Source organism: Dendrobates tinctorius, unplaced genomic scaffold, assembly GCF_039654945.1.
Source record: "Dendrobates tinctorius isolate UK_male_01 unplaced genomic scaffold, ASM3965494v1 ptg000246l, whole genome shotgun sequence".
NCBI classification, from domain to species: Eukaryota; Metazoa; Chordata; class Amphibia; order Anura; family Dendrobatidae; genus Dendrobates; species Dendrobates tinctorius.
The window spans coordinates 7,450,551-7,474,004 of record NW_027361913.1 but is presented as its reverse complement, the minus strand read 5'-3'; positions in this window follow the sequence as shown (position 1 = coordinate 7,474,004).

Below are 23,454 nucleotides of genomic sequence, written 5' to 3'. Positions count from 1 at the left end.
TTGTTGATGTCTTTTTTAAAATGTGGTGCCCAAAACTGGACACAATATTCCAGATGAGGTCTGACCAAAGAGGAGTAGAGGGAAATAATGACTTCACGTGATCTAGGCTGTATGCTTCTGTTAATATATCCTAGAATTGCATTTGCCTTTTTTGCTGCTGCATCACACTGTTGATTCATATTCAGTCTGTGATCTATTAGTATACCCAAGTCTTTTTCACATGTGCTGTCACTTAGCCCTATTCCTCCCATTCTGTAAATGCTTTTTTCATTTTTATTGCCCAGATGTAGTACTTTGCATTTCTTCCTGTTAAAAACCATTCTGTTAGTTGCTGCCCACTTCTCCAGTTTATTTAAATCTTTTTGAATCCTCTCTCTCTCTTCTCTAGTATTAGCTATCCCTCCTAGCTTTGTGTCATCAGCAAATTTAATCAGTTTACCCTCAATTCCTTCATCTAAATCGTTGATAAAGATGTTGAACAATACAGGGCCCAGGACAGAGCCCTGTGGTACCCCACTTGAGACATTCTTCCAACTGGATGTGCAGCCATTTACGACCACTCTTTGGGTCCGATCACTAAGCCAGTTATAAATCCACCTAACAGTTGCCTTGTCCATTCCATACTTAGTCATTTTTTCAATAAGGATTGTATGAGAGACTTTGTCAAATGCTTTGCTGAAGTCAAAATATACTATATCTACAGCATTTCCTTGATCCACCCAATCAGTGATACCGTCATAGAAGGAAATTAAGTTAGTCTGACATGACTTATTAGTTACAAACCCATGCTGACTCTGTTTAATCACTTCATTCTTATCCAGGTATTGACATACATGTTGTTTAATAATTTGTTCAAAGATCTTTCCTGGTATAGAAGTCAGACTCACCGGCCTATAGTTGCCTGGGTCCACCATCTTCCCCTTTTTGAAGATAGGAACAACATTTGCTCTTCTCCAGTCTTCTGGCACTTCTCCTGTTCTCCAAGAATTTTCAAAGATTATGGAGAGGGGTTCAAAAATTTCTTCTGCTATCTCCTTCAGTACTCTGGGGTGTAATTCATCTGGACCTGGAGACTTGAATTCATTTAGGTTAGCTAAGTGTTTCCTCACTATCTTTCTGTTTATAGATATCCTGGATTCTTCTATTCCCTTAATAGGACAGTGAATAACAGTTGATGTTACATTTCCTTTCTGAGAGAAAACAGATGCAAAATAGGAATTTAAAAGTTCAGCCTTCTCAACATCCTGTCTTACCCTTTCATCATTTTCATCCTGTAAAAATCCTATAGCATCTTTGACTTTTCTTTTACTTTTGACATATCCCCAAAATCCTTTATTATTGCTTTTGACATCTCTTGCAAGCCTCAATTCATTTTCAGCTTTAGATAATCTGATTTGTGCCCTGCAGGTTCTGCAGACAGCATTATATTCTTCTTTAGATATGCCTCCCTCTTTCCATTTTATAAACATTTTTTTTTCCTTTTTAGCATGTGCTTAAGTTCTGTGTTCATCCATCCTGGTTTCCTTAAATGCTTCCTATTCTTCCCTCTTTTCGGAATTGTTAACCACTGTGCTTTGAGAATTTCATTTTTCAAGATTTCCCATCCCTCCTGGACATTTTTGTCTTTTAGGATATCCAGCCATTGGATCCCTCCAATTCTCTTTCTGAATCCCTTATAATCTGCCTTTCTGAAATCTAACCTTGACGTCTGAGTCTTCACAGGTCTTCCGCCTCTAGTTATCCAAAATTCTAAAATAGCATGGTCGCTACCTCCTAGGGTCCCAGCCACTTTTACCTCCTCAACCATTTCCTCCCTGTTTATAAGGATTAGATCCAAGGTAGCAGTTCCCCTTGTTTTCTCCCTTACCTTTTGGAAGATAAAGTTGTCAGCAAGAGAGGATAAGAATTTCCTTGACCTGTTAGTTTTGCCTGAGAGAGATTCCCAACAAATGTCTGGATAGTTGAAATCTCCCATGACAACTATGTCATATTTTTTGGAGAACTTGGCCATTTGATGCATAAAGAGTTCATCCATATCTTCAGCTTGCACAGGCGGCCTGTAGTAAATGCCTACAATGGTGTCCTTTCTATTGTTCTGTCCTTGTATTCTTACCCAAACAGTTTCCACAGAACTCCCAGTCTCTGTAGCTTCAATCTCTGTGCAGATATACGTGTTTCTAACATACAATGCGACACCCCCTCCTCGTTTATCAAGTCTGTTTCTTGCAAATAAGTTGTATCCTTCTAGTCTTGTATTCCAATCATGTGTATTGTCCCACCAAGTTTCAGTGATTCCAATGACATCATATTTCTTTTCCTGTGTTAGTAGTTCCAATTCTCCTTGTTTGTTGCCCATGCTTTGTGCATTAGTATAGAAACATTTTAGTTTGTGATTGGTTTCTCTTTCTCCAATATTTTTATTAATTAGATTCTTTCGTCTTTGTTCTTCCTTTCCACTTCTAATAGCAGAGTTCTCAATAGCATTTGTCAGGTGTATGGCTTTTTCTGGTCTTTTGCTTCCCTTCCCATGTTGTTCTAGTTTAAAGCTCTCCTTACAAGTGTAGCAAGGCAACTTCCAAATACATGCTTTCCAGTCTTCGTAAGGTGCACCCCATCTCTAGCAAGTAGTCCATCGTATAAGTAGTTCACTCCGTGATCCAGAAATCCAAATCGTTGCTGACGGCACCATCGACATAGCCAGTTGTTCACCTGCAGAATCTTATTCCACCTCCTTGCTCCATGGCCATCCACTGGGAGGATGGAAGAGAAGACCACCTGCGCTCCCAGTTCTTTCACTTTCTTGCCTAAGTCTTCAAAGTCTCTGCAGATGGTTTCCAGGTCGTTTCTTGTGGTGTCATTTGTCCCCACATGTAGTAGCAGGAATGGGTAGTCATCTGTAGGTCTGAAGAGTCCTGCTATCCTGTCAGACACATCTTTAATTTTTGCACCTGGAAGACAGCACATTTCTCTTGAAGTTATATCCGGTCTGCAGATAGCGGCCTCTGTTCCTCTCAACAGGGAATCCCCTATGACCACCACTTTCCGTTTCTTCTTCACAACATTTTTCTTTCTCCATCCAGGAGGACTCTGAAGGCGTACAAGGTTGCTGTTTGTTGGCAAAGTCTTATCCTGATGTATTTCTTCATCGTTTTCTTGCGTGAGAGCCTGGTACTGGTTTCTGAGCAGTATGGGTGCTGACTGCCTCCTGATCCTCCTGCTTCTCTGGGTCACATGTCTCCATTCCTCTGTTTCTTCAGGTGCACTTCGAATTTCTTCTCTTTCTGTAACATGAAGAGATAATTCTGCTCTGTCCAAGAACTCTTCACCTTCCTTAATGATCTTCAACGTAGCTAACCTCTCTTCGAGATTTTGCAACTTTTCCTCCAACAGGGACACAAGCTTGCATTTGTGGCATGTGAAGTTTGGCTTTTCCACTGGTAAATCTGTGAACATGTAGCAAGAAATGCATCTCACCAAATGGCTCCTGGCCTCTTCCATCTTGAGATTTCTTAAAAACGATGAAAGATGAGCCAAAAATTCCGGTTTTGGAAAAATTAACCTTTCTCCAGACCACAATGGATACCAGTATTGATTTCTTCAGTGATCTAAATTACTAACCATGTTGGCATTGACCCATTTAATATCATAAGACTCCAGTGATCTGGACATTAATCCTCTACCTGCGTTAGATCAGTTAGAATGTTGATATTATGGTTGAAATAGGTGGAGAACCTTGTAGCCCTTCAAGCTTAAGCCCCGAATGCTGAAATACGTCATCACCAAGTTACTGTTTATTGTTTCTATACTAAAAAGGTATTAAGCCTGGCCTATTTTGCCCATTGCTGTCTTTTTATTAACATTGCTCCTTACAAGTCTTTCTTTAAGCTCTGAAGAACAGTAAATCTCTTTTTAGCTTTCTATTTCCTACAGACACTACAGAGTCCTTTTAATTACTTATTTGCCTTGTCTCCATCAAAATATCTCTATGAATTCCGTAAGAGGCTTAGGATAAAGAACAAGTGAGGATTTAGGCAAACAAGAACAGTAAATTTGCCTTTTAAAAAAATACAGAATAACTGAGCAGCGAGGGAGAATGACGGAATTTTCCACATTGCTGCGAGTTTGCAGAATACAGATCATTTTTCTGACAGTCGCTGTTCTGAGCAAACTCTTTCCTCCACTTTTCTGAGAACTAGCATTATTAGATATCATATATTACAAAGCTCAGTAATGTAATTTGCATATCTCCTCTTTGTGTTTACTTGCAATAGTGACAAAAGTCATTTTCAGGAAACAATCATATCTAATTTTGACAGCATCCTCCCAATTTTGTGTCAGATTGTCTGAGGAAGGTGGATTAATAAAATTGTCAAGGAATCTTGAGAATTTCTCAAAATGTGTCTCTGAAATTAAGATAACATTGTTGAAGTAGGACAAATACCAGAAATCATATTGACACAGATGGCTCATATTGCAAAAAAAAAATCAAACTTAAAATTTAAGTGCACAGGCACAATATTCACTGACCCAATTTCTAGCTACTTATGTTTCATCAGAATATTCACAGAAGTTCTTGACTGCTTGTTCATAAAGATCTATGCCAGAACAGCTCATGCATACAGAACCTGCCTGAGTCTTAGCGTCGTATGTTGTCTTCAACTATTTATTAAAGTAAATGATGATGTTGCATCAATATTCTTTTGAATGGTAAGATATTGGTATAATGTCTAAAACAAGTATAAGTGTCTCAATATGATTTACCAAAATAGTAGTAGTAAGCAAACTGACAATATTTTAATGCATCATTGTGCCCAAAACAATGTACTTATTGTGGAATATTATTGTGAGATCCTATTGGAAAAGGGTCTAGACATAGGGATAGAACATTTATCAATGCCTAAAATGTTAAACCCTGTATACACAAGGCTGGAGGGCACCACTGCTCGGGATCACCTGTGCATGCAAGTAGCAGTTACATAAACAAGGAAGGAACATGCACAATTAGGGATCACAGACTCAAATAAAGTGGAAAAATGTAAACAACTTTTATTGCAAAAACTCCACACAACATACTGATGACATAAAAACATTAAAATGCCCAAGAAGGCAATAAGACATATACAAAAAACCCCAATAGGGTTAAGAAGACTCCGCCAAAGGCCCACCTATACAGGGGACAAAGCAAAGATATGCAGGAAAATTACAAGCAAATGCCCCTATGTTCAGATATAGTAGCTAGATAAATATACACACAATCCCTCCAAAATACCTATGTGTCTGTAGGCAGAAATAGCTAACATGACCAGAGCCCAGAGTGAAGCTTATAATGAGCCCATAGTCTGGAGAGCAAAAGGAAGAAAAAAATACCCCATGCAACCTGAGCTCAGGAGATACGCATATGCCCCTAGACACAATATGACAACCAGCTATAATGACCTCAATGCCCGGTAATGAGGGAAGTGGTGGGGGAGGCGGGTGCCCACAGATGCCCTACGCATTACGCCAGAATCCCACTGATTCTGACACTGTTTTCTCAGGGCTAAAGTTAGGGTAAGGGTTGAGGATAAAGTTAGGATTAGGGTTAGTGTTGAGATTAGGGTTAGGGGTATTGTTATGAATGGGTCACCGAGGAGAAAAAAGCAAAACAAGCTAAGTCACAGAAAACCAGAGAGGTTGGTAACTATGCAGATTGCAGATCCCTGATCCTACCACACAACTAGCAGCAGCCGTGGAGCGTACCTACGATGTTCCTAGACGCTTCGTCACAGCCGGTGGACTAAATAAGCCTGAAGCATGAAAAGGGGAAAACTAACTGCCCCAGAGCAGACCCCAAAGAAATAGATAGCCCTCACACATGTAATGACTAGAGTTGAGCGACTTTGGTCGGATCAGGTTTCGTGAAACCCGAATGAAACAAAATAAGTTTCAGATGAAACTCGTCCGACTAGAGCAAAAAAAGTCGGAGTTTCGTCCGACTTTTATTTCCCATTGACTTGCATTGGGGTCGGGTTTCGGACGAAACTCCGACTTTGTTTTGCTCTAGTCGGACGAGTTTCATCTGAAACTTATTTTGTTTCATTCGGGTTTCACGAAACCCGATCCGACCAAAGTCGCTCAACTCTAGTAATGACGGTGAAACAAGATGAAGGCACAGACACAGGCAGGAAAATAGGCTGAGCAAACGATGGGGCCCAAACTAACTAGAGAGGAAAGGAAAGGAAAGACACTGTCTGCAACCGGAAAAAAACCCTACAAAAATAATGTCCAACACTTCTGATAGCAAAATTAACCCTGAAGTCACTAGACTTCTCCCACTATATCAGCACTCTGAAATAATCTGAGACAGAGCAAAAAGAGACCAAACTAGTAAGGGACAAAAAGAAAATTGGCAAAATAATGATAAATAAGAGAGGAAATTCAGCACAGCCCCCAGCCGGGGCTGGCTGACCACACCAAAAAACTGAATAGACCAACAAAATCAAGTGTGAACATTAGCAGAAAAACTTAGCTTTAGATGACTGGAACAGAGCTGAAAACCAAGATTTGACAAGCCAGAAGGAATCACCAGCAACTGAATAGGGCATCGGCTGTCTTAAATCCAATCTGAGACTCCTGAGGTCCAATCATCATCCTCATTCTCAAGTGGCAAATCTCCACCAATCAAATCAGCCTCACTACCTCCTGTTACCACCAGAGGGAGTCTGGAAGGAGAACTCACAACTGGTGAACCTGAGAATGAACTCACAACAGTACCCCCCCTTGAGGAGGGGTCACCGAACCCTCATCCATGCCACCAGGCCGATCAGGATGGGCCCAGTGAAAAGCACGAACCAATCTATTGGCATGAATATCGGAGGCAGAGACCCAAGAATTATTCTCCTGACCATAACCCTTCCATTTGACCAAATACTGGAGACTCCTTCTAACCAAACGAGAATCCAATATTTTCTCTACCTCATATTCCACATTGCCTTCAACCAACACAGGGTCAGGAGGTGCTGCCATAGGAACCACTGGCTCAACACCCTCTTCAACAGAGATTTGTGGAATACGTTATGGATCTTGAACGTAACTGGAAGAGCCAATCGAAACGAAACAGGATTAAGAATTTCCAAAATCTTTTAAGGACCAATAAATCTTGGCTTAAATTTAGAAGATGCAACCTTCATAGGAATATTCTTAGACGACAACCAAACCATATCACCCACTTTAAACTGGGGACCAATGGTCCTATGCCGGTTGGAAAATCGCTGGGCCTTTTCCTGAGAGAGTGGCAACTTATCCACCACTTGGTCCCATATCTGCTGCATTCTCTTAACCACAGTGTCCACACCTGGGCAGGACGAAGATTCCACTTGCCCTGAAGAGAATCGAGGATGAAACCCAAAATTACAGAAAAATGGTGACATCAAAGTGGCAGAACTAGCTCTGTTGTTTAGTGCGAATTCGGCCAAGGGCAAAAATGAGACCCAATCATCCTGATCAGCAGATAGAAAACATCTCAAATAAGACTCCAAGGTCTGGTTTGTTTTCTCAGTCTGTCCATTGGTCTGGGGATGAAACGCAGAGGAGAAGGATAACTGAATTCCCAGATTGGAACAAAAGGCTTTCTAGAATCTGAAAACAAACTGGACTCCTCTGTCGGACACAATATTCTCAGGAATCCCATGAAACCGAACCACCTGTTGTAAAAACAAGGGCACCAACTCAGTGGAAGATGGCAACTTTGGGAGTGGTACAAGATGGACTATCTTCAAAAATCTATCACAAATCACCCAGATAACAGTCATTCTCTGAGAGACAGGAAGATCAGAAATAAAATCCATTGAGATATGGGTCCATGGCCTCTTGGGCACCGGCAAGGGCATCAGCAACCCACTAGAACGAGAACAGGGTTTAGACCGAGAAAAAGTCCCACAGGACTGTACAAAATTCCTGTCGTCACGAGATAAGGCAGGCCACCAAAATGACTGACTCACCAAATCTCTGGTACCAAAAATACCTGGATGACCAGCCAAAGCGGAGCAATGAATTTCAGACATCACTCTCTTTCTCCACTGGTCAGGAACATACAATTTTCCCATAGGGCAAAGCTCAGGTTTATCCTCCTGAAATTCCTCCAGGGCACATCTCAAATCGGGCGAAATGGCAGAAAGAACTACCCCCTCACCTAGGATGGTAGTAGGCTCGGTCACCCTAAGAGAATCAGCAAAGAAACTCCTAGAAAGGGAGTCTGCCTTAACATTCTTAGTGCCAGGAAGAAAAGAGACCACAAAATTAAAACGCGTGAAAAACAAGGCCCATCCAGCCTGTCTAGGATTCAAGCGTTTGACTGACTCCAGATAAATCAAATTCTTGCGATCGGTGAGGACCACAACTTGATGTCTAGCTCCCTCCAACCAATGTGTCCACTCCTCAAATGCCCATTTCATGGCCAACAATTCCCGATTCCCCACGTCATAGTTGCGTTCAGATGGGGAGAACTTTCGAGAAAAGAAGGCATAGGGATTCATCTTAGAAGTCACAGGGTCTTTTTGGGACAAAACAGCTCCTGCACAATCTCAGAAGCATCTACCTCCACCTGAAATGGAAGTGAGACATCAGGTTGCCGTAAAACTGGAGCTGAAGTAAATCTCTGCCTAACCTCCTGAAATGCTGAGATAGCCTCAGGAGACCAATTCAGCACATCAGCACCCTTCTTGGTCAGATCAGTCAGTGGTTTGACAATAACAGAAAAATTACCTATAAATTTCGATAGAAATTAGCAAAACCCAAAAACTTATGGAGGGCCTTCAAAGAAGTAGGCTGAACCCAATCATAAATGGCCTGTACCTTGGCCGGGTCCATTTCAATAGTCGATGGAGATAAGAGAAATCCCAAAAATGAAATCCTCTGTACACCAAAGAGGCATTTCGATCCCTTAACAAACAGGGAATTCTCCCTCAAAATCCGGAACACAGTCCGGACGTGTTCCACATGAGAATCCCAATCACTAGAAAAGATCAAAATATCATCCAGATAGATGATCAAAAACTTATCCACAAAGTCACGGAAAATATCATTCATAAAGGACTGGAAGACAGAAGGAGCATTAATGAGCCCAAAAGGCATTACCAGGTACTCAAAATGTCCCTCCGGAGTATTAAACGCCGTCTTCCATTCATCCCCGTGCTTGATGCGAATAAGATTATATGCCCCCCTGAGGTCAAGCTTAGTAAACCAGCAGGCACTCTTAACTCTGGAGAATAAATCTGACATCAGAGGTAACGGGTACTGATATTTAACCGTCATCTTGTTAAGGGAACGATAATCAATACACGGTCTTAATGAACCATCTTTCTTGGCTACAAAAAAGAACAGCACCTAAAGGTGATGAGGATGGTCTAATATGATCCTTCTCCAATGACTCCTTAATATAGGATCGCATTGCATCATGTTCGGGTACTGATAAGTTGAAAAGCCGACCCTTGGGAAATTTACACCCAGGCATCAACTCAATTGCACAGTCATAACTCCCATGAGGAGGCAAAGACGCAGACTTGCTCTCACTAAATACATCAGAAAAATCGGCAAGTTAATCAGGAATATCATGAGACTGAGGAGAGGTGGAGAAAACAGGAGGGTCCCTAAGAACTCACTGACAACCCCAACTCACCACAGACCCAGATTTCCAATCCAAAACTGGATTATGAGTTTGCAGCCAAGGAAACCCCAGAACAATAATATCATGCAAATTATGCAGCACCAAAAATTTACAATTTTCTTGGTGGTCTGGGGCAACTCGCATTGTCACCTGGATCCAATACTGAGGTTTATTCTCCGCCAAAGGAGTAGCATCAATACCCCTCAAAGGAATAGGCATCCGCAGAGGCGTCATGGAAAAACCACAACGTTTAGCAAAGTCCAAATCCATCAGATTCAACGCTGCTCCTGAATCCACAAAAGTCTTCGTGGAAAACGTGGATAAGGAGCAGATCAGAGTAATTGCCAAAAGAAACTTAGGTTGTATACTGCCCACAGCAAATGTGTGTGCAAAACGTTTCTCTCGTTTTGGGCAGACAGAAATAATATGAGAGGCGTCTCCACAGAAAAAACACAGCTTATTACGCCTTCTAAACTCCTGACGTTGCGCCCTAGACAAAACCCCATCACATTGCATAGGTTCAGACGTTTGTTCAAAAGGTGGCAGCGCCTCCCGTGTAGTTTTATGTTCACGTAAACGCCGATCAACTTGAATGGCTAATGACATAGAATCATCCAGACCAGAGGGAACAGGAATTCCCACCATAACATCTTTTACGGTCTCTGATAAACCTTTCCGAAAGAGAGCTGCCAATGCACTATCATTCCATGTAGTAAGGACCGCCCACTTTTGGAATTTTTGACAGTATAGCTCTGCAGAATCCTGACCCTGGTTTAATGCCAACAGGGTTCTCTCAGCTTGATCAACAGCATTAGGTTCATCATACAACAACCCCAAGGCTTGAAAAAATGCATCTACACTTGTCAGAATAGGATCCTCAGGTGTCAGAGAAAAAGCCCAATCCTGAAGATCGCCGTGCAGCAAGGAGATGACAATTTTAACCTGCTGCACAGAGCTCCCCAATGAGTTAGGCTTCAAGGCCAGAAATAATTTACAATTATTCTTAAAATTCAGCATTTTAGACCGATCCCCAGAAAACACATCAGGAGTAGGGATCTTAGGTTCAGCAGCATGTGACTGAATGAGGTAGGTGGAAATTCCCTGCACTTCAGCAGCCAGCTGCTCCACACGATCAGACAATTGCTTAATCTCCATTAGGAAAAAGAAAAAAAAATCCTCCTACGGCCCCAGAGAAAAAAGAGGAAAAAATATAAAAAAAAAAATTCTGACACTTTTTTTTTTTAACAACTTTCTCCTGCTTTTGAGTACCCTAGAATCTGTGGTATGGCTGGTGATTCTGTTTTGAATGGGTCACCGAGGAGAAAAAAGCAAAACAAGCTAAGTCACAAAAAACCAGAGAGGTTGGTAACTATGCAGATTGCAGATCCCTGATCCTACCACACAACTAGCAGCAGCCGTGGAACGTACCTACGATGTTCCTAGACGCTTTGTCACAGCCGGAGGACTAAATAAGCCTGAAGCATGAAAAGGGGAAAACTAACTGCCCCAGAGCAGACACCAAAGAAATAGATAGCCCTCACACATGTATTGACGGTGAAAAAAGATGGAGGCACAGACACAGGCAGGAAAATAGGCTGAGTAAACAATGGGGCCCAAACTAACTAGAGAGGAAAGGAAAGACACTGTCTGCAACGGGCAAAAAACCCTACAAAAATAATGTCCAACACTTCTGATAGCAAAATTAACCCTGAAGTCACTAGACTTCTCCCACTATATCAGCACTCTGAAATAATCTGAGACAGAGCAAAAAGAGACCAAACTAGTAAGGGACAAAAAGCAAATTGGCAAAATACTGATAAATAAGAGTGGAAATTCAGCACAGCCCCCAGCTGGGGCAGGCTGACCACACCAAAAAACTGAATAGACCAACAAAATCAAGTGTGAACATTAGCAGAAAAACTTAGCTTTAGATGACTGGAACAGAGCTGAAAACCAAGAGCAGACAAGCCAGGAGGAATCACCAGCAACTGAATAGGGCGTCGGCTGTCTTAAATCCAATCTGAGACTCCTGAGGTCCAATCGTCATCCTCATTCTCAGGTGGCAGATCTCCACCGATCAAATCAGCCTCACTACCTCCTGTTACCACCAGAGGGAGTCTGGAAGGAGAACTCATAACTGGTGAACAAGAGAATGAACTCACAACAGGGTATGTTAGGGATAGGCTAGTGGTTAGGGTTATGGTTAGGGCTGGGATTAGGGTTAGGGTTGTGTTGAGGTTGCGGTTAGAGTTAGAATTATTATTATTATTATTATTATTATTATGCATTTATATAGCGCCATTTATTCCATGGCGCTTTACATTTGAAAAGGGGAAATATAGACAAGTATAGTAAACAAGTGTAAGACAAGGGACACACAAGTACATAAGGAGAGGGGACCCTGCCCGCAAGGGCTCACAGTCTACAGGGATGGGTGAGGATACAGTAGGAGAGGGTAGAGCAGGTCGTGCTGTGGTTCAGTAGACCGAGGACCATTGCATGCTGTAGGCTTGTCAGAACAGGTGGGTCTTCAGGTTCTTCTTGAAGGTTTCTGTTGATGGTGAGAGTCTGATGTGTTGGGGCAGGGAGTTCCTGAGTATGGGGGAAGCAAGGGAGAAGTCTTGCATGCGGTTGTGGGAAGAAGAGATAAGGGGGGAGCAGAGAAGGAGATCTTGAGATGATCGAAGGTTGCGTGTGGGTAGGTACCTAGAGACCATGTCACAGATGTATGGAGGAGACAGGTTATGGATGGCTTTGTATGTCATGGTTAGGGAATTGGGGGGTTTCCAATGCTTAGGCATATCATGGGCTCTCCAAACGTGACATGGTGTCTGATCTCAATTCCAGCCAATTGTGCACTGAGGGTCCTGTTCTAATTTTTGTTTTGCCCTTTCTGAAAATTCAGAGCACCTATCTGGCATCAGTCGAACATCCCTTCGGCGGATATTAGCTACTCACAAATGGCACCCTTACAAAATTCAGCTGCTGTAGCACCTCAATGAGGATGACCCAGATCGGCATCCTGAATTTTCAGAATGGGCAAAACAAAAATTGAAGCAGGATCCTCAGTTTACACAGAACATTATATTCAGTGATGAGGCAAACTTTTCTGGGTGGCCCATTTATATGGATCCACCTAAATAAAATGGGAATGACAGTTTTCTTGCTTAGGGTGTCTTGCATTGAAATCTGCTGCAATGACCTGGGTATGGCATTCACCAGACATCAACACAATTTCTATCCACTCCTTACGTGTTAACCTCTGCGACATGTCAATGGCTGTAAACAAAGAGAAACTTGTAAATAATTCATAAAAGAATAAAGTTACATTAAAACCAAGCACACCATTGTTTTTCTTGTGAAATTCTCAACATGATCCTCTTCCCATTGAAAAAAATAAAGTTGGATCCAAAATGGCCAACTTCAAAATGGCCGCCATGGTCACCACCCATCTTGAAAAGTTTTACCTCTCCCATATACTATTGTGCAACAAACAGTTGATATCACCTACTATTCCCATTTTATTTAGGTGTATCCATATACATGGCCCATCCTGTATAAGCATCTCAGACACACTGAGGGGTGGAACCATGACAATAAGACATTTTTATATCAGAAAAATTATTTTTGCCACAGCATGGAGGTTCTATTCCATGCCCAGTTATGCTTTGTCTGCAAGGCCCTCTTTACAGTAGCGGTTGGCTTACAGTCAATCTAAATAAATAGTATAAAGTAGGAAAGAATGGCCATGGATAGAGATTGATTTGTTGCAATGTATTTACAGTTGTTGATGAAAGCTGTGGCCAGCCCAGTTAATTCGAAATGGTATCCGGCGCTACTATTAAGGTTAATATGGTTTAAGGCAGCCCAAGACAATAATGAGCTGCGGGTGGTGTTTTTACACTCCTTACAGTCAAATTCATCAGGTCAGTAGAGTAGACAGATCATATTAATACAAAATGTCTCTTTGTTTCTCTTTCTCCTTTTCTTTCTCTCTCCTTTTTCTGTCCCCATTTCCATCCTGGCCAGTACTAAATCTGCATTATTTTTTCCTCCACAAATTTAATTTTTTCAGAAAATTCTGGAAAATATGGTGAACTCAAATTTCAAACGATCAGCTCATCTTTACCGGTGTCCCAATTTAGAAAAAAAAAGTCTCTGAAATTTGTCTGCAAGTATCTTTGGTACTGCAAGTTTAATATGATGATGAGGTTTCAAACCTTACTTTTAGTTGCTATTTCAGAGCATCTTTTAATTTATGTATGGCCTTTTTTTAGGGCTCTATGGCTTTCTGGTACATTCTGACTACTGAACTTAAAAGTGAAATGCTTCCTTGAGATTAAGGCAAGCATCAAGTAGATGACACGTGTGATTCATGCACCGTTGTGCTGTCCCCTCTTGTCTTCTCATGCAGCATGAAATTGTAGAGAGATTGGAATTGAGTTCGATGTAAAATGAGTTAACTTTTCTGATGATGACTTTTTATTCTTCATCTTGATTGTGCTGGATTAAACACACAAAAAGAAACCATTTGTTTGCTAATGTAAGATGCCCTACATATGCTCCTCAGTGCTATTTTGAGGATGTGGTGATAAATAATGCAAACAAATGGTGTGAGAACTGGGATGTGTTTTTATTCTTTGTTTTCTATTGAGAATCTTACATAGAGTTTTCTACTGGATGTTGAAAAAGTATAACATTTGACAGTTTATTAACAGGTTTCTATCCCGTTTATTTAAAAATATAATCAAAAAATCTACTTATTCTGTACCCATTACTGCAGTCAAAGGTGGTAATGGGTATAACATTAACCTATGAATCATGGACTGAACTGTATGAGCTCATTACATCTATACGCAAAGAGTTCATTTTTAATAGCATATGGTCAGCAATGCTTGCTATTTTGTACATACACTGGGGAAAAACTTACAAAACTTTTATAGATGCCTGTTTTTTTTCAAAATTTTTCAAAAAATTTTGTGTACTGTTATAATCAAGTGTATCCGGTTCCTTGCAAATCTATTTGTAACTGTTAATCAGCTTCATACATTTGAATGTGGTTGTTTCTGTACCTCTAAATATATAAGTGAAATATAAAGTAAGTACTTAGAAGGTGAGATTGATTCCTTAGTTCTTGTCACGCGTTTTAGACAAAGCATCCTTGCAGCAGTCTTGCTAAAGAAAATAACCTCTGAGAAGCAATGAAGTGGTAAAACCTCATTCTCTTGCCGATGATTTTTTATCTGCACACATAAAAAGTAGTCCAAGTGTCATCAGTGTTTTGTATCTGAGATTCATCAGTATCTGGTTCAATGTATCAGTTTTTTCCATCAGTGTTTTTCCTCAGTGATTTTTACGTGTGGGTTAAAAAATAAAGTAAAACATTTCTCCTATCCGCTGAAATGTTAGTTACGTACAGCCCATGGACTTCACACTGATACCATCCATGTACTGTATATGATTTTCATGGATCCATAAATTTTTCATCCATGACGCTGATAATTTTTTTGGTTTGTTGTGGACCCACAATCCATAAAAAAGATAAACATGTGAACAGCCCCTTAGACCAAAATGGATATGAGATATAGCTTTAAAAACCTCAGATAGAACAAGTATGTGACAAACGGATGTGTGAATGAGTTTAATGGGGAATCTTTCAGCAGGTTTTTGCCACCTCGTCTGAGAGCAGTATGATGTAGGTAAAGAGAAGCTGAATCCAATGATGTATTAGGGTCCTATTTCACATAGCGACGCACCAGCGATCCCGACAACGATACAACCTGGTAGGGATCGCTGGTGCGTCGCTAAATGGTCGCTAGTAAGCTGCCAAACAGGCAGATCTCTTCTACTACGCACCAGCAATCCCAAAACTGATACGACCTGGTAAGGATCGCTGATAGTGCATTTGTCTGGAGGCTTAGACGGGTAAACCTTTTTGCTCTTTTGCTGTTTTCTATTATTGGAGGATTTTTAAGTCCTCTTTCTGTGCTGTTTTAGTGACACGATCAGCGATATCCAGCAGGGGGCCGGTCACTGCTATGTGTCACATGTAGTGAGATCGCTGTTGCGTCACAAAATCGGTGACGCATCAGCGATCTCGCTATGTGAGACGGGGCCTTTACTTAGCTTACTGGGTGCAGAAGTCCTGGGACCAGCAGAGCTTTTAGATCTAATATATAAAGCTTAAAGTGTGTATGTATGTGTGTATGTATGTGTGTATGTGTGTGTGTATGTGTGTGTGTGTGTATGTATGTCCGAGATAGGCATCTGCACTGTTGCAGCTACAGCCACAAGATTTGGCACAGTCACATGTCTGGACCCCGAGAGCGTCCTAAGCTATGTTGTGAGGTGAAATTTTAACCCCGCGCGTTCCAATTCTCCAAACAATTTTGCCCCTATCTACATACTGGGGGAAAAAGTGTGTGCGTGTCAAGCCCCGCCCCTCATTGTGATGTCATAATGACCGTATTTGCATACTGGGGAAGCAGTGTGTGCGTATCAAGCCCCGCCTCTCATTATGATGTCACAACGGTTGCCATGGCGACGCTGATGTCATCATAGGTCGCAAGCCCCACCGCCGCTCATTATGATGTTATAATGGTTGACTATGGGATGGAGGATGTGTGATGGGTATATGGGCACTGGACTATGGGATGGAGGATATGTATGACGGGTATATGGGCACGGGACTATGGGATGGCGGATATGTATATTGGCACGGGACTATGGGATGGAGGATGTGTGATGGGTATATGGGCACTGGACTATGGGATGGAGGATATGTATGACGGGTATATGGGCACGGGCCTATGGGATCGTGGATATGTATATGGGCACGGGACTATGGGATAGAGGATGTGTGATGGGTATATGGGCACGGGACTATGGGATGGCAGATATGTATGATGGGTATATGGGCACGGGACTATGGGATGGAGGATATGTATGATGGGTATATGGGCATGGGACTATGAGATGAAGGATATGTGAGGGGTATATGGGCACTCGACTATGGGATGGCGAATATGTATGATGGGTATATGGGCATGGGACTATGGGATGGAGAATATGTATGATGGGTATATGGGCATGGGACTATGGGATGCAGGATATGTATGATGGGTATATGGGCACGGGCCTATGGGATGGTGGATATGTAGGATGGGTATATGGGCATGGGACTATGGGATGGAGGATAATTATAATTTGTTATAACTAACCACAGTTAGTTACTATGCCCGGGCAGCGCCGGGCTCTTCAGCTAGTTTAGAATAAAGAAGAGCTAAAAAAGGTAATCCCACCCACACCAGGCTCGCTATTTGCAAAAGTCCATAGACATTGAGGTGCTTATCACAGGAGGGGGCGTTGCCAGACTAGTGTAGTCAAGCAATGTTAATCTCTTAGTGCTAAATTCTTCATAGTTAGTAAACAACAGCACACGCTTTGACAAATGATAAATCCCTGAATTCTGTGTCTCAGCTTCTATCTCCGGATGTCTTCAAATTACACAGCAAAAACCTGCTAACAGATTTCCCTTTAAAACCGGAGTGGTGAGAAATTCAATAAATAATGATTTTTTTATTTAAAACACTTGTCCCAATTTGTGTGGTCTCAAACAACATCATTTTGAAGTGCAGATTTTCCAGGAATGGTTTCTGATACCATATCACATTCACAAACCCTCTGAAAAGCTAAAACACCAGAACCCCCAAAAGTAATCCCCTAATGCAAGCTACACCACTCAATTAATTATTTTGAACTGTAGTGAGCATGTTGACACCACAGGCTGTACACAGTACTCTATACCATTGATCCGTGAAGAAAAAAAAAGACATTTTTTATGACTAAAATGTTGTTTTAGCCCAAAAATTTTCATTTTCAACAATTGGTAGATGGTGAAAATGGATTCTTCATTTTGTTTCTCAGTTTCTCCTGAATGCAGGAATATCCCATATGTAGTCATTCAGTACTGTCTGAGAACATAATTGGGCTTGGAGGCTTACCCAGTTTATGCTTCTGGATATTCACAAATCACAAATTAAGTTGGCTTTTTCCACTACAATAATGTAATGCTGTACACGTAGATGCTTGCTGAAGTTTAGGAACAATGTTGGGCTCAGAAGGGAGGTGGGCATTTGGATTTAGGAAGGCAGATTTCATTCGACTATTTTTTTTTGCATGGAGTAATATGGAATTGCTAGAGACTTAGACCCATTCATGAAGGTGCTGTCATAAATTTTCTGAAATAAAACACTATAAAACTTGAAGAGACGCAAAAAATGTTAAGAACTTTTGCATTTTTATGCCAGTCTTGGCCAGTTTTGTCAAAATGGTAAGAGCATAGGAGAGAACTGGCATGGCAATGCCCACCTGTCTAGCTCATCAAAAACTACACCATAATCTTCAATAAGTAATAAGACAGTTTTATTATTTGGGGCCTTAAGATTAGTTTGATACCAGTATTATGTTGTTTTTCTTTCTTGTCGCTTAATCACTTTTTACATACTAAAAACACTTAAAAAATTGTCACGGGCATATTTAGAGATCTTTACTTTTTCTATTTTCCTACAAGCTTAACTGAGTGAGGGATTGTTTTTTAGTGTGAGATGAGTTGAACATTTTACTGCTATTATTTAGCATTCGTATAATTAATAAAAAAAAAATAGAAATTCAGGGATTGTTTTTCTTTTTATTTCTTTGTGCCGCTTATTGTACCAAAAAATTGATCAGACAGTTTTATCCTTCAGCTCAGAATAATGACAGTGATGCTAGATTTATTTAGACACAGTTAGGCCTAGAAATATATATATATATATATATATATATATATATATATATATATAGTGACTGAATCTTTGTGATTTTGGCTCTGTGTGCCACTGAGATGCAATTGAAGTGTAGACTTTCAGGTTAAATTGAAGGCATTAAACAGAAATATGCTGTGAAATGTTTAGGAATTGCAACCACTTTTCTACTAAGCCTCCTGCTCTTAGGGGCTCAAAAGTAATTAGACAAATCAACTATACCATAAATAAAATGATCATTTTTAATATTTTGTAGAGAATCCTTTGTTGGCAAAATGTGCCTGAAGTCTGGAAGCCATGAACGTCACCAAATGCTGAGCTTCCTCCTATGTGAAGTTCTACCAGGCCTTTACCGCAGCTGACCTCAGTTGTTTTTTTGTGGATGTTCTTGCCTTAAGTTTTGTCTTAAACATGTGAAATGCATGCTCAATGGACTTGAGATCTGAGGATTGACTCATTCATTACAGAATATTCCATTTCTTTGCCATAAGAAAACTCTGCAGTTGATTTTTCAGTATGTTTTGGGTCATTGTCCACCTGTACTGTGGTGCGCTGTCCAATTAAGCATGCTTCTTTATAACCCTGTACACTTTAGAATTCATGCAGCTACTTTTGTCTTCAGTCACATCATCAAAAACCACTAGTGATGCAATGCCATTGGAAGCCGTGCATGCTCATGCCATCACATTGCATCCAAAGGCTTGGTATACTTTGGATCATGGGGCTTTCCAAGCTTTCTCCATACTTTTTTCTTCCTATCATTCTGGTATAATTTGATCTTAGTTTCAGTGCTTTACACTGTCTTCTTTATATTTAGAAATTTTGGCAAAGTCTTATCTGGCCTTTCTACTTTTTAGGCAGATTAATTATTTGCACCTTGTGGTGAACCCTCTGTATTTGCTCTCATGAAATTTTCTCTTTATGGTAGACTTAGATACTGAAGCTACTTCCTGAAGAGTGTTCTTCACTTGGGTGGATGCTGTAAAGTGATCTTGTCTTCACAATGGAAAGGATTCTGCGATCATCCACCATTGTTGTTTTCAGTGGATGTACAGGCCTTTTTGAGTTCCCTCGCTCACTAGTGCACTCCTTTTTGCAGAATTGCTGATTTGGCCACTCCTAAAATTTCTGCTCTCTAACTGATGGATATTATTTACAGCCTAATGATGGTCTGTTTCGCTAACTTTGAGAGCTCCTTTGACCGTATGTTGTGAAGTTACCGCAACAACATCCAAATGCAAATGCCACAAGTGGAATCAGCTCTAAACCTTTTACCTGCTTATTTGATGAAAGGTTATTGAGGAAATAGATCATGCAGCTTTTAGACCCTTAAAAAAGTGTCAGCTATGTATGAAATTGCTATTATTCCTAAACCCTTACCCCAATTAGGATGTGAGTACCTTCAAATTAAAGATGAGAGCCTGCACTTTAAACCTATAATGATTACATAACAGTATTTTGAATATAGTTTAGTGAACAGCTAAAATGGGAAAACTTGTATGATTGGCCACATATTTCTGGACCTAACTGTACTTTAATTTTTTTTCTGCTATTTTTACAAAATAAGAACAACTTTGTAGTGAAAAAAATATTCAGTTGCACCCTGAATTGCTACAAATGATAACTATGGAACATTGGAATTGCATTGCTGGCAGAGAAAATAGGAAAACGCTACATTATGTACATAATGATTATTGGAAAAATGAAACTTCAAAATTGCCATGAAATAGTGCAGCAGAAAGAAGGTACTTAGTGCATAGATTGGCCAATATATGTGAGCCCAAAAGCCAAGGTCAAGTCATCCATCATTGTTGGGTCTTTGTCCTCGTATGACAACTCTGCTCGGCAAGAAGCCTACAATTTATGGGGCAGGAATGAACCAGCTAACTACGTAAAAATTACCTGAGACTTTTGGGACTAGGAATGCATATGTCAAAAAAGGCTTGCTACAAATTGAAGAAAATGACCAGCACAAACAAACTAGTGTGAATAGGTGCCAACTAAAAAAATGTAACTATAGAAAAGGAATAAGTTGCACCCTGAATTGCTCCGAATGATAACAATACAATATTAGAACTGCATTACTGCCATGGAAAAGAGGAAAATGCTACATTAGCCTCAGATGGTTTTAAGTAATTAGATTAATATATTAAGAGCTAAAACCTTAATCTTCTGCATGACGAGATGATGTTTTCACTTTTCATTTTTTTCATATGATTTTTTAATAATATTCTTTTTACTTGGGGGATTTTTTTTACAATTTTTGGGAAGGGGATTATAGTTCTAGTCAATAGGAAGAATAATAAAACATAAAAGAGTGATCTAAACAAGTAAGTAAGAAGATATATTCAAAGAAGAATCAACAGAGAAAAAAGGTTAGTGCAAGAGGAAAAGATTGTGGAAGGAAAAGTTAGGAAAGGTAGAGGGGAAGGGAATGGAAAGAAAAGAGCATGGGAGAAGGTTGGATCAGATAAATGTAGAGAGTAGGGACAGGGGAAAAGATCATACTGATTGAAACAATATTTCTAATATCACATGATTTTTCAAAAGAGTTGTATTCCACTTTTCGTACGATGGAATAATGAAAGCATTTTTTGCTGTGTCTTTATTTATCTTTTTAAGGTATTCCCTGTAATAATTAAATTGTGTGGCAGTTTTATAGATCTTTCTCGTCTTGTGCCATTACGAAATATGTGAATTACTTTTGTTTACTTTTGTTTTTACGTAGAAAGTACACATTTACTGGCAAAATATTTTCTCTGATTTCACTTTTTTTAATTTAGTTCCATTTATTTAGTATTGAAAGGTATTATTCCTATAATTGTTGCACTGCACTGATAGGATTAATTTTAGACACTGCTTATGGCGGTAACTAACAGCGCACCATAGGGTACCGTTACACTTAGCGACTCACCAGCGATCCCGACCAGCGATATGACGCGGTCAGGATCGCTGGTGCATCGCTAGGTGGTTGCTAGAGAGCTGCCACACAGGCAGATCTCACTAGCGACATCGCTGGGCACGGGGGTCGCTACTTACCTGTCAGACGCGGCGATCCTGCATCCTCCCGCCCGGCTCCACGCGTCGCTCATCGTCACAGCAGGAAGCACCACGGGAAGTGACCGACGAGAAATGGTCCAGGAGCTTCTCGCGCGACCAGCGATAACCAGCGGGGGAGCCGGTCGGAGGTAAGTATCACACATAGCGATATCGCTAGCAATATCGCTGCAACGTCACAAAATCGGTGACTTTACAGCGATATTGCTAGCGATATCGCAGTGTGTAATGGGGGCTTTACCAAAATTTATTTTTTGACCTCCAGTTGGTTGATATGGTCAGAGATGCGAACCATCTCCCTCTCACAAGCTTTTAACTGCCTCAATCATTATTTATCACAGCATCTTGAGGATTAAACCACAAGTGAAGATGCTGAAACCAGCACTAGCTGCTACAGCCAGAGCTCAGCAGTCAGCTAAACTCTATTCAAGGCATTGATTGCTCGTGTACCGCTCCTTTGCCGGCATAGCAATTTGCATGTCTCAATGTGTGAACACCTTTCCCTTTTTGATGTATGTGTGCATCAAGTGTCAGGAAAAGGATAAATGGTATTGGTTTGATGCAGAAAATACAGAAATTTTTGGTGCACCAAAAGTAAATATTGGACAAGTACAAAAAATGAGTGCTGTCCCACACTAGTTTGTCAGAGACTGAACTACATACAACAAATGATGGAGTAGTATTTAAATTAGACATAATAATTAAGTTAGAATTTTGCTGAAAAAATAACAAACCAAAAACTACACTTCATGTTATAATCACTGTCTTCAAACGTTTTATTTAACCATTACTTATATAATGAAGAATGCTTTATTGTATTTGTTTAATTAGCCATTGTATATCTTGTACCAGGTCCAGTTTTATCATGGCTATAAAGCGTTAACATTAGCATTAACCTCTAAGCCCAAGGAAAGGGCAATCCTTCAGCCATGGTTCCCTAGAGGTTTCCTCCACAGGGTTTTTTTCCTCTCCTGAGAGCTGTAGGATGACTATTTTTGAGTCGAAGGTTTGCCAAGTTTAGTCCCCTTAATGCTTTTGCAGGACATCTACTTTATAAGTTTGCTAAAGCAATTTGTAAAAAATAAATAAATATTTTAAAAAAAGGCTAAAAGTGTCCTATGTGACTTGGAATTTATAACCCGTCACAACTTTGCAGTTTAGGAGTCAGGTGGAAGTTGGAGACAAGTTAAGGTGGACTCATTTTAACTAATAGAAGATTTAAAACCTCATGGTGATGAACAGGCTCGGCTTTGATGGTCAGCCACAAGGATGTTGTAATGGTAACATCAATCAGGGGCAGGCATGGTGGATAGGCACAGGAGTGAGGATAATAGGGTCATTGGTGCTCTGAAAGTTTACTAGCTCTGCTTGAATGGCAAGCCAGTTCTTGCCACCTCTTTATTGCTGTTTGTCCTGGTGCTATTTGTCAGAAAGCACTTGTGAATCCCAATGTCCTAGCACTTCACCTGACTCCTACTATGATTGTTTTACTTCTGTGATTCAAATAAAACTGTGGCCATTTTGACAACCAAAATAATGTGTTTTGTAAATTTATTCCAGTGTTTAGCTTTACTGTAGTTATGGTTGTTTTAAGATGGTCTGTCCCATATCCAAGTCATGAGCATTTAAGATCTAGGACCACAACAGATCTCACGAGAAACTGCCTCAAAAGCTTATTTTAAATAAAAAGGGCAATAATAGTGTTGGACATGTAATGATGGACAGTCTACTCTCCTGATCTACATATAACATTTAAAATAAGCTATTGAGGCGGAACCTTCGGGAGATCTGTGTCCAACCCATAGATCTTAATAGCTAATTTACATATCTTATAATAAAAAGGTTGATTTCTCTGGAATAACACATCTGATAGCAAATATCAAGGTTTCATTTTATTCAACGTTCTATGATCTGTATGCCCACATTAAGACAGATTAGGAAGGCTGACCC